Below are 8,385 nucleotides of genomic sequence, written 5' to 3'. Positions count from 1 at the left end.
CGGGCGGCCCGAGGGACCGCTGGTCGCGCCGGCGCCGCGCGTACAACGCATGTTTACGTGTTCGCTTCTTCCGTTGTTGTGCTCCATCAGCTAACGTATGAGGGTGTGTGCTGTGCGTGACTACTCACATTTTCCCTCTTCCAGACAGTACTGCGGTTATCTTGCGCGCAGTTACTCGTTAACGTGACATCCGAGGGTAGTCGACCAGGTAGTGTACGGACTGGAAACCGGCACTTCTAGGCAGATTTCTGCGCTGTCATGTCGTTTGCTGTCGCCTTTTACGTGCGCTATCATCTATGATAATTTTATGAATCAGAATGCAGATCTGTTGATTTGACTCAGTGGAGTAGTAACTGGATAGGCGAGCTGCAGACTGAAGATTGACCCGACGGAGCGCGTGTTTTCGATCACCAGTACGTGTTCGGCGTCCTTGCGCTGAGCTTGGTCTTGTTCATATTAAACACATTTCATGCACAGGTTTGTAAGCACACGACCGCTACCAATTTCAGCTGCTTTTCCCGCACGCATGTCAGAGGGATCTGGGGGGTAAAGGTTTATCTATAGTATCTTTCTGCTGTTGGTATCTACCTTAGTTTGGTTTGGTTTACTATTAAGGTTTTAGGTCCCAAAGCGACTCAGGCTATGAGGGACGCCGTAGTGAAGGGCTCCGGAAATTTCGATCACCTGGGATTCTTTAACGTGCAGTCACATCGCACAGTACACGGGCCTCTAGAATTTCACCTCCATCGAAATTCGGCCGCCGCGGCCGGGATCGAACCCGCGTCTTTCGGGCCAGCAGCCGAGAGCCGTAACCACTCAGCCATCGCGGCGGGGCGGTATCTTCCTTAATCATAGAAAAATATGCGCGATTTCACTACATTTTCCACACCTAGCCAAACGGCTACGCAACGCTCTCATACGTGGCCAGAGCTCCTGAAATAAAATAACGCGATTTCGGACCTCAGAATTAGTGAAAGCTGGATTAGCTGCTCATATCTTTTGAAGCTTTGATAAATTAAGCGAAAGTACGTTTTTATGCGCGAGGTTGCGTAAACCATAACAAAATTTGTTTTCTGTTGGCGCTGCGACTCAGTTGAGCTTACAGCGGTAATTTGTTGAAAAACTGGCGCACCACGCAGGCGATAAGAAAGCCGTTTGTGGAGGGGGGGGGAGGCTTTATGGCCGGCAGGAAGGAATAAGAGTGCATGGGAATTGGAACTGCATGCTAGCCGCACACCTAAGGCTTGATATCGAACAAAAAGTTTTCTTTGCGGTGGAGCACCAAGACGGAAGCGATATAAGCGTGAGCGCGTTCTAAGCGCCGGCAAAATTAACCTGAATGTCAAACTAAATGTCATTAAAACGCGTCAATATTATCGCTTTGATAACGTAAATACTTCCTGGAACACAGCTACGCTGCGGAAGTATGCTCGACAATGATTTTTTAGCGCCCGAAGCGCGGCTATATGCAGGCGCGGCCGTGGAGCTGCCGCAGCACCGCAGTCCCCAGAGAAACGGCCGCACCGCGGCGCGCCAGTCGGCGCAAAATGGCCGCGCCAGGAAGCGGCTCTGAATCCTGGTCTATAGACAGTGTATCTGCTACCATAGGCCTATAGACAGTGTATCTGCTACCATGGGCCTATAGACAGTGTATCTGCTACCATAGGCCTATAGACAGTGCATCTGCTACCATAGGCCTATAGACAGTGTATCTGCTACGATAGGCCTATAGACAGTGCATCTGCTACCATAGGCCTATAGACAGTGTATCTGCTACCATAGGCCTATAGACAGTGCACATGCTACCATAGGCCTATAGACAGTGTATCTGCTACCATGGGCCTATAGACAGTGTATCTGCTACCATAGGCCTATAGACAGTGTATCTGCTACCATAGGCCTGTAGACAATGTATCTGCCTCCCGCGCTGGCTAGCAGTACGCACGAAGTCGTTGTTTTGTAAGTCAGCGCTTCGGTCAGTTCTTTTCCTGTGCGCCGTTTTATGGCATTATCACCACTGTAACAAAGAAATAATTGTAGCGATATCGCTCAGAAGAAAACTTTTGTCTTGCCGGTACGCACCCCTGAAGGCGAACCCTGGAGGCAAGTTAGAGACTCGCAAAGGAATTTAGCATAGCGCAGCGAGCTGTGGTGTCGAAAATATCGTTTTTATGGCGTGCTGTGCTGCGAGACTACGGACAAAGACGAGACACAACTGGTTTGAAGTGTCCTGATCCCTAGTATGCCACCGCTAAACGCAACAACATAACAGAAAATGACAAACTAGCCCATCAACGTATTTTACTTCAAGAAAAATTATTAGGGCGACGCAGGAGACAAAAATACAGCAGCGCAGACTACAGAACAAATCCTCAAAATACTATGCTAGAAAACGGACTTCGTGTGGCAAGTAGTGCAAAAGACACAACCCCTGGTTGCACATGTTAACAGGGCGTCTTCGTAGTGAAAAAGGGCACAGCTTAAGTTAAGGACAACGCAGCGAGCTATGGAAAGAAAAAAGTCAGGTGTAACGTTGAGAGATCGGAAGCGGGCGGAGTGGGTGAGAGAACAAACGCGGGTTAATGACATCCTAGTCAAAATCAAGAGGAAGAAGTGCGCTTGGGAAGGGCATTTAATGCGAAGGCAAGATAACCGCTGGTTCTTAAGGGTAACAGAGTGGATTTCAAGAGAAGGCAAACGTGGCAGGGGGCGGCAGAAAGTTAGGTGGGCGGATGAGATTAAGAAATTTGCGGGAATACGGCGCCGCAACTGGCAAAGGACAGGGTTAATTGGATAGACACGGGAGAGGCCTTTGCCCTGCAGCGAGCGTAGTCAGGCTAGTGATGATGACGGTGGCAGACAGTTAGATGAAGAGATAAGAAAACTTGACTTCATAGCTTGACCGGGCTAGCAGATCAGTGAGAGAGACGCCATTCTCCTCCTACGGAAGCAGCTGGGCTTATGGCGATGATGATTAAACAGAAAATATCTGCTAGAATGAGAGATCTTCATCGAGCGTCCCCTTTAATTAGGGCAGAGAAGAACGATGAAATCTCGATCTGATTTCCAGAATCCTGACATCGCCTTTGGTGTCGCTGTTTTTTTTTCGCACTTCGCAACCTAAAAACTCAGCGCAGTTGCCGCGTGTTGCTGGTCTAATTAATCATTTTTAAACAGCGCTAAACGACAGGACTAGAAGAGGAGTAGACTGACAAGATTACAAGAGAAGTCGCCGAAGCATTTCATATCACTAGAAAATCAAAAGGTTGCGTTAGCAATACTTCTTTAGCTTTGTCAAAGAAAGAAATGACATTGCTGCACAAAGGGTAGCTTGAAGGCAGGTACAACACGTGTGACCAACGTGGCTTGTTGATTGTATCTCCACTTTGATGTAGTGACTGTGCGCACGTGTGCGCGTTTTTGTATGTATATATTGAAAATTTTTCCTTCCATTAAATACAGTTGTAAGTTCAGCGCCGTGTTTGTCTACTCCTCTTCTAGTCCTGTCGTTTAGCGCTGTTTATATGTACTTTCGCTATGGAACACCAACTCGCCCAATCTACCGTTCTTCTATAATCATTTTTGCCTGTCCCCCCAACCGCTCATTGTGCAACCTTATTGTGGTCTCAAAAAAGAGAGAAGACTTTATTGAGGAGGCCATCAAGACACTATGCTCGCAGTACCAGTGTGCGTACAATGCAATGCTTTATTAACACGGTTCGCGCGCTTGAAACTGCCTTTCGGGCTTTCTGTAAGCTTCCTTTCTAAACTTGACATCCTTTGCCATCTTCTCCAGCATAGGGCGATCGTTTAGCAATTAGAGCGACGCCTATGGCTCGGAGGCTACCCAGGCAACAAGAGCTTTCCTTATTTACCGAGAGTGCTTTTTAATAGCCTCCTCCGATGGACAAACAATAAAAACGAAATATTTATCCATCTCTAGTTGTTGTTTCAACGCTCCAATTTCTTGTTGCAGTGACGAAGAAAGAGCTAGCCTGCTGCAGACGGTTTTTTCTATGGTGGCAATTAGTGGTCAGCTTTTATTTCCGGAGTGTGTTATAAACAATGTGAGCGTCATCCTTCTAAAGGAAACACAAAGTTTGCTGGTACTCTGGAAACTTCAATGCTTGCTAAAGCAAATCTAATGCACGGAGTAATTAAGGATGATTTTAGTAATTGTTTTTGCTGGGCCAGCTGTCACCACCTTGATCTACTTTAGATGGCGGCGTTCTCCCTAGGCGATTAACAAGCGCTTTGGCCGCTAATGCGCCTGGTACCTCGCATAGTTAGATTATAAATGGCCTGTAGCCGCCAGACCAACTGCTCGATGCGGGAGGAAGCGGTTGTCCTTGATAACGTTACGACCTTGAAGCGGGCCTTTCAGATTATGATGGAGGCTTTGAAGTCAAATATAGAAGCATTTTTATGAATCTCTGGTATAGAGCAGGAATTACTAGGCAAATATGAAGCACAGAAATCGCTAAAAAGATGGCTATTTCTTGATAGTTTTACGCTGCAGTCTGATACTCTACGAATGTAGATAAAAATACAAAAAACTGATACTCAGTCATCGCCACTATAGATCCATTTTAAACAACAATAAAATATCCGTGCTACTTGAATAACTCATATCTCATGAGTCATATTTCATGTTACCAACGAACAAGGGCATCGAATTGACTTTGCAACCAACAAAGAAGAAACCATATGAATCTATACTTAAAAAAGAAACGCCAGCCTTCACAAATTCATAACAACATACGTATATTCTAGAACTTTAAGAGAAACGCTTTGCTAGCACCAACCAGCCGCGCATTGCATTTCAATAGCAGACAATATTACCGGAAACTTTTCCGCTCGTTAGGACCAGAGTATCGAACGGGAACCGATTTGAACCCGAAAACGGAACCGAAGCTGTATTTTATCTCGCAGCCAGAACTGAACCAAACCCATATTTTGTCGCCAACTTAAAACTGGATCCGCACCGAAACGATTCAAAGGAACCGTTCCGAACCGGTTCGAGACACAGTTCAGCCCCACATTTTTTCGACCCTGCATACTTATTTGTTTTTTTTTTCATACAAAATAAGATCCGCGATTCGTTGATGGCATTGCCTCGCTAAGTCACTCAGGCGATGAGCTGCAAAGCATGATCGATGAGTTAGGCAGGCAGACCAGAAAGATAGTAGGTCTTAAAATTACCATAAAGAAATCCAAAGTAATGTTCAACTGTCTCGCAAGAGAACAGCAGTTCACCATTGGTAGCAAGGTGTTGGAAGTTTGGTTTTGGTTTTATGGGGTTTAACGTCCCAAAGCGACTAAGGCTATGAGAGACGCCGTAGTGGAGGGCTCCGGAAATTTCGACCACCTGGGGTTCTTTAACGTGCACTGACATCGCACAGTACACGGGCCTCGAATTTGTCCTCCAAAGAAATTCAACCGCCGCGGCCGGGATCGAACCTGCGTCTGTCGGGACAGCAGCCGAGCACCATAGCCACTGAGCCACCGCGGCGGCTTTGGTGTTGGAAGTAGCAAGGGAATATGTCTACTTAGGGCAGGTAGTGACGCTGATCCGGATCATGAGAGGGAAATAACTAGAAAACTACGAATGGGCTGGAGCACATATGGTAGTTTTTCTGAGATCATGAATAGCAGTTTACTAACGTCCCTAAAGCGAAAAGTCTACAACAGCTGCATCTTACTGGTACTCACCTATGCTGCAGAAACGTGGAGGCTAACGAAAAGGGTTCAGCTTAAGTTAAGGACAACGCAACAAGCTATGCAATGAAAAGTTATAGGTGTAACGTTAAGAGACCGGAAGTGGGCAGAGTGGTTGAGGGAACAAACGCTGGTTAATCACATCCTAGTCGAAATCAAGAGGAAGAAACGGGCTTGGGAAGGGCATGTTATTCAAAGGCAGGATAACCGCTGGTCCTCAAGGGTAACGGAGAGGATTTCAAGAGAAGGCAAGCGTAGCAGGGGGCGGCAGAAAGTCAGGTGGGCCGATGAGATTAAGAAGTTTGCGGGGATACGGTTGCCGCAACTGGCAAAGGACACGGTCCATTGGAAAGACATGGGCGAGGCCTCTACTCTGCAGTAGGCGTAGTCAGGTTGATGATCATCATGATGAGACGTGCTATCGCGCAGACTTACCCAGCGAACGCTGTCTGCGCTAGGCAGTGCGAAAATTGTACCCAGTCTACGAGGGAACCAAACTGAGGGAAGTGTGCTGTCTGGAAAGATATTAATTAGCGCGCCTTTAATGTGCTTTTGGCAGTTCGAGCGCACTGTGCTCCGGATTAACAGGAAATATTTCAGTATTAGAATGTCCTTCATTTACATGTCTGCGCATGTGGTTTTAATCGAAGTATTAGCAGTGCTGTAACTCATAATGCACCGAGTGGGAATAGTTTCTCTTTCTTTGTGTCATTTGCCATAAATATGGTAAAGGAAGGCGCGACAGCCCAATGATGCTGTGAAACATTTACTTTCACAGGCACTCGTTGTCTAATACAGCAAAATGAAAGAAACTATATATCAGTGTATGTGGCGCTCGGCTGCTGATCCCAAGGTCTCGGGTTCGATCCCAGTTACGGTTGCAACATTTCGATGGCTGCGAAATGCAGAAACACTCGTGTGCTGTGCGATGTCAGGGCAAGTTAGAAAACCCCAGCTGGTATACGTTAATCAGGAGTTCACTGCAGCGTACATGATAGCCTACGTGTCGCTTCGACTCGTTAAGCCACAACCAGTCCTTCTATTATTACAAAATAAAGGTTATAAAAATTGGTGATGTTTTCTTTTCAGAACAGGAATATTCTTTGTTGCACGCGACCGAAATAAGCAAGGAAAGGCGAGCTTGTGGCAGCGGTAGAGATACTTAAAAGAAAAAAAAGAAAGAAGCTATAATTCAAAAGGACAATGCGCAAATGTATGCGCTTGCTGTCATGCACGCTCAAGAAACTCAAGCAGGTTGTGGGTGCGATATCGCACCTCATCCGCAGGGTTTCGGGACGCCATAGAGGCATGAAAGAGCGCGACCTATGTCGCCTCATTCATGCCTTTGTCCTCAGCCTTGTGCTGTGCACTACGGGCAGCACTTCATCTTCCCCTCAACACACCCGCAGACAGATTACTAGGCTTGGGCCTCCACAACACGGTCGGGGAACTGGTGGAGGCCCACCGACAGGCCCAATACATCAGGCTCACACAAACCTCCACAGGTCGGTATATCCTCGACTCCCTCGGAATAAAAATACCGGCCAACGACCCAACCCTCCTCGCCATCCCACGACCCCTTCACCGGGAGCTCCTCATCAGGCCGCTCCCGAGGAATATGCACCCGTCCCACCATGAGCAGCGCCGCAGAGCCCGTGTGAAGGCACTCCATCGAGCGTACGGCTCCGAGCCGGACGCCGTATGGGTGGACGCTGCCTGCACAGGTGACGAAGCGACAGCAGCTGTGGTGGACTTCTTTTTATCCACCCTCCTCACACTACCTCTCCCTCCAGACACCTCCCCAGAGGCTGCAGAGGAAGTCGCCATTGCACCTGCTATCCCCCGCACGGAAGCGCGGTACATTTTAAGTGATTCTAAAACTGCGATTATAAATTTTGCTCGAGGCCGAGTCCATGTTCCTGCTTTTGGCATACTGGACTCGCCCGATGCACCCCCGCCCCGCCAAGTGGAGCTGATATGGGTGCCCGCGCACTCCGAGAATCCCGGAAACGAGGCCGCCAACCTTCTAGCCAGAGGTTCTTTAAACCGGACTCAGGTGGCCGCGGATCGGGGATTCACGAAGGAGCGCATGCACTCATTCAGCGATCTGACGCAGGCCTCCAGAGTCTCACGCCAGCTCTACCCCCCGCCCCACTCCTCCCTTGATAACAAACAAGCAACCCTCTGGCGCAGACTACAGACATACTCTCTCCCCTCACCCCTTACCCTAGCCTACCATCATCCCTCCTTCCCCACTCCGGCATGCGCCCTATGCCCAGAACCCTACTCTCTCCCCTCACCCCTTACCCTAGCCTACCATCATCCCTCCTTCCCCACTCCGGCATGCGCCCTATGCCCAGAACCCTTCGCCTCTTCCCTCCACATCCTTTCCCTCTGCCTTGCGGACCCTCCCCCGCGCGACCTAGAGAACCTCAAGACCTGGGAGGACTGGGAGACCCTGATGCACTCGGAGGACCCGGCCGCGCAGACCATCGCCACCGGCCGGGCTTCAAGGGTTATGGACCTTAGGAACATAAACACTTAAGTGCAGTGGGGTCATGCGGGGACCCTGGGACGTGCCCTGAATTCCTGTTAGAATAAAGATTTTTTTTCTCTCTCTGTCATGCAATAATGATTACGCCCAGAGAGATGATACTGCTACCAAAT

The sequence above is a fragment of the Amblyomma mixtum genome, chromosome 2 (genome assembly GCF_055824585.1).
Source record: "Amblyomma mixtum isolate Tamu chromosome 2, ASM5582458v1, whole genome shotgun sequence".
Taxonomy (NCBI): domain Eukaryota; kingdom Metazoa; phylum Arthropoda; class Arachnida; order Ixodida; family Ixodidae; genus Amblyomma; species Amblyomma mixtum.
This window is presented reverse-complemented; position numbering follows the sequence as displayed.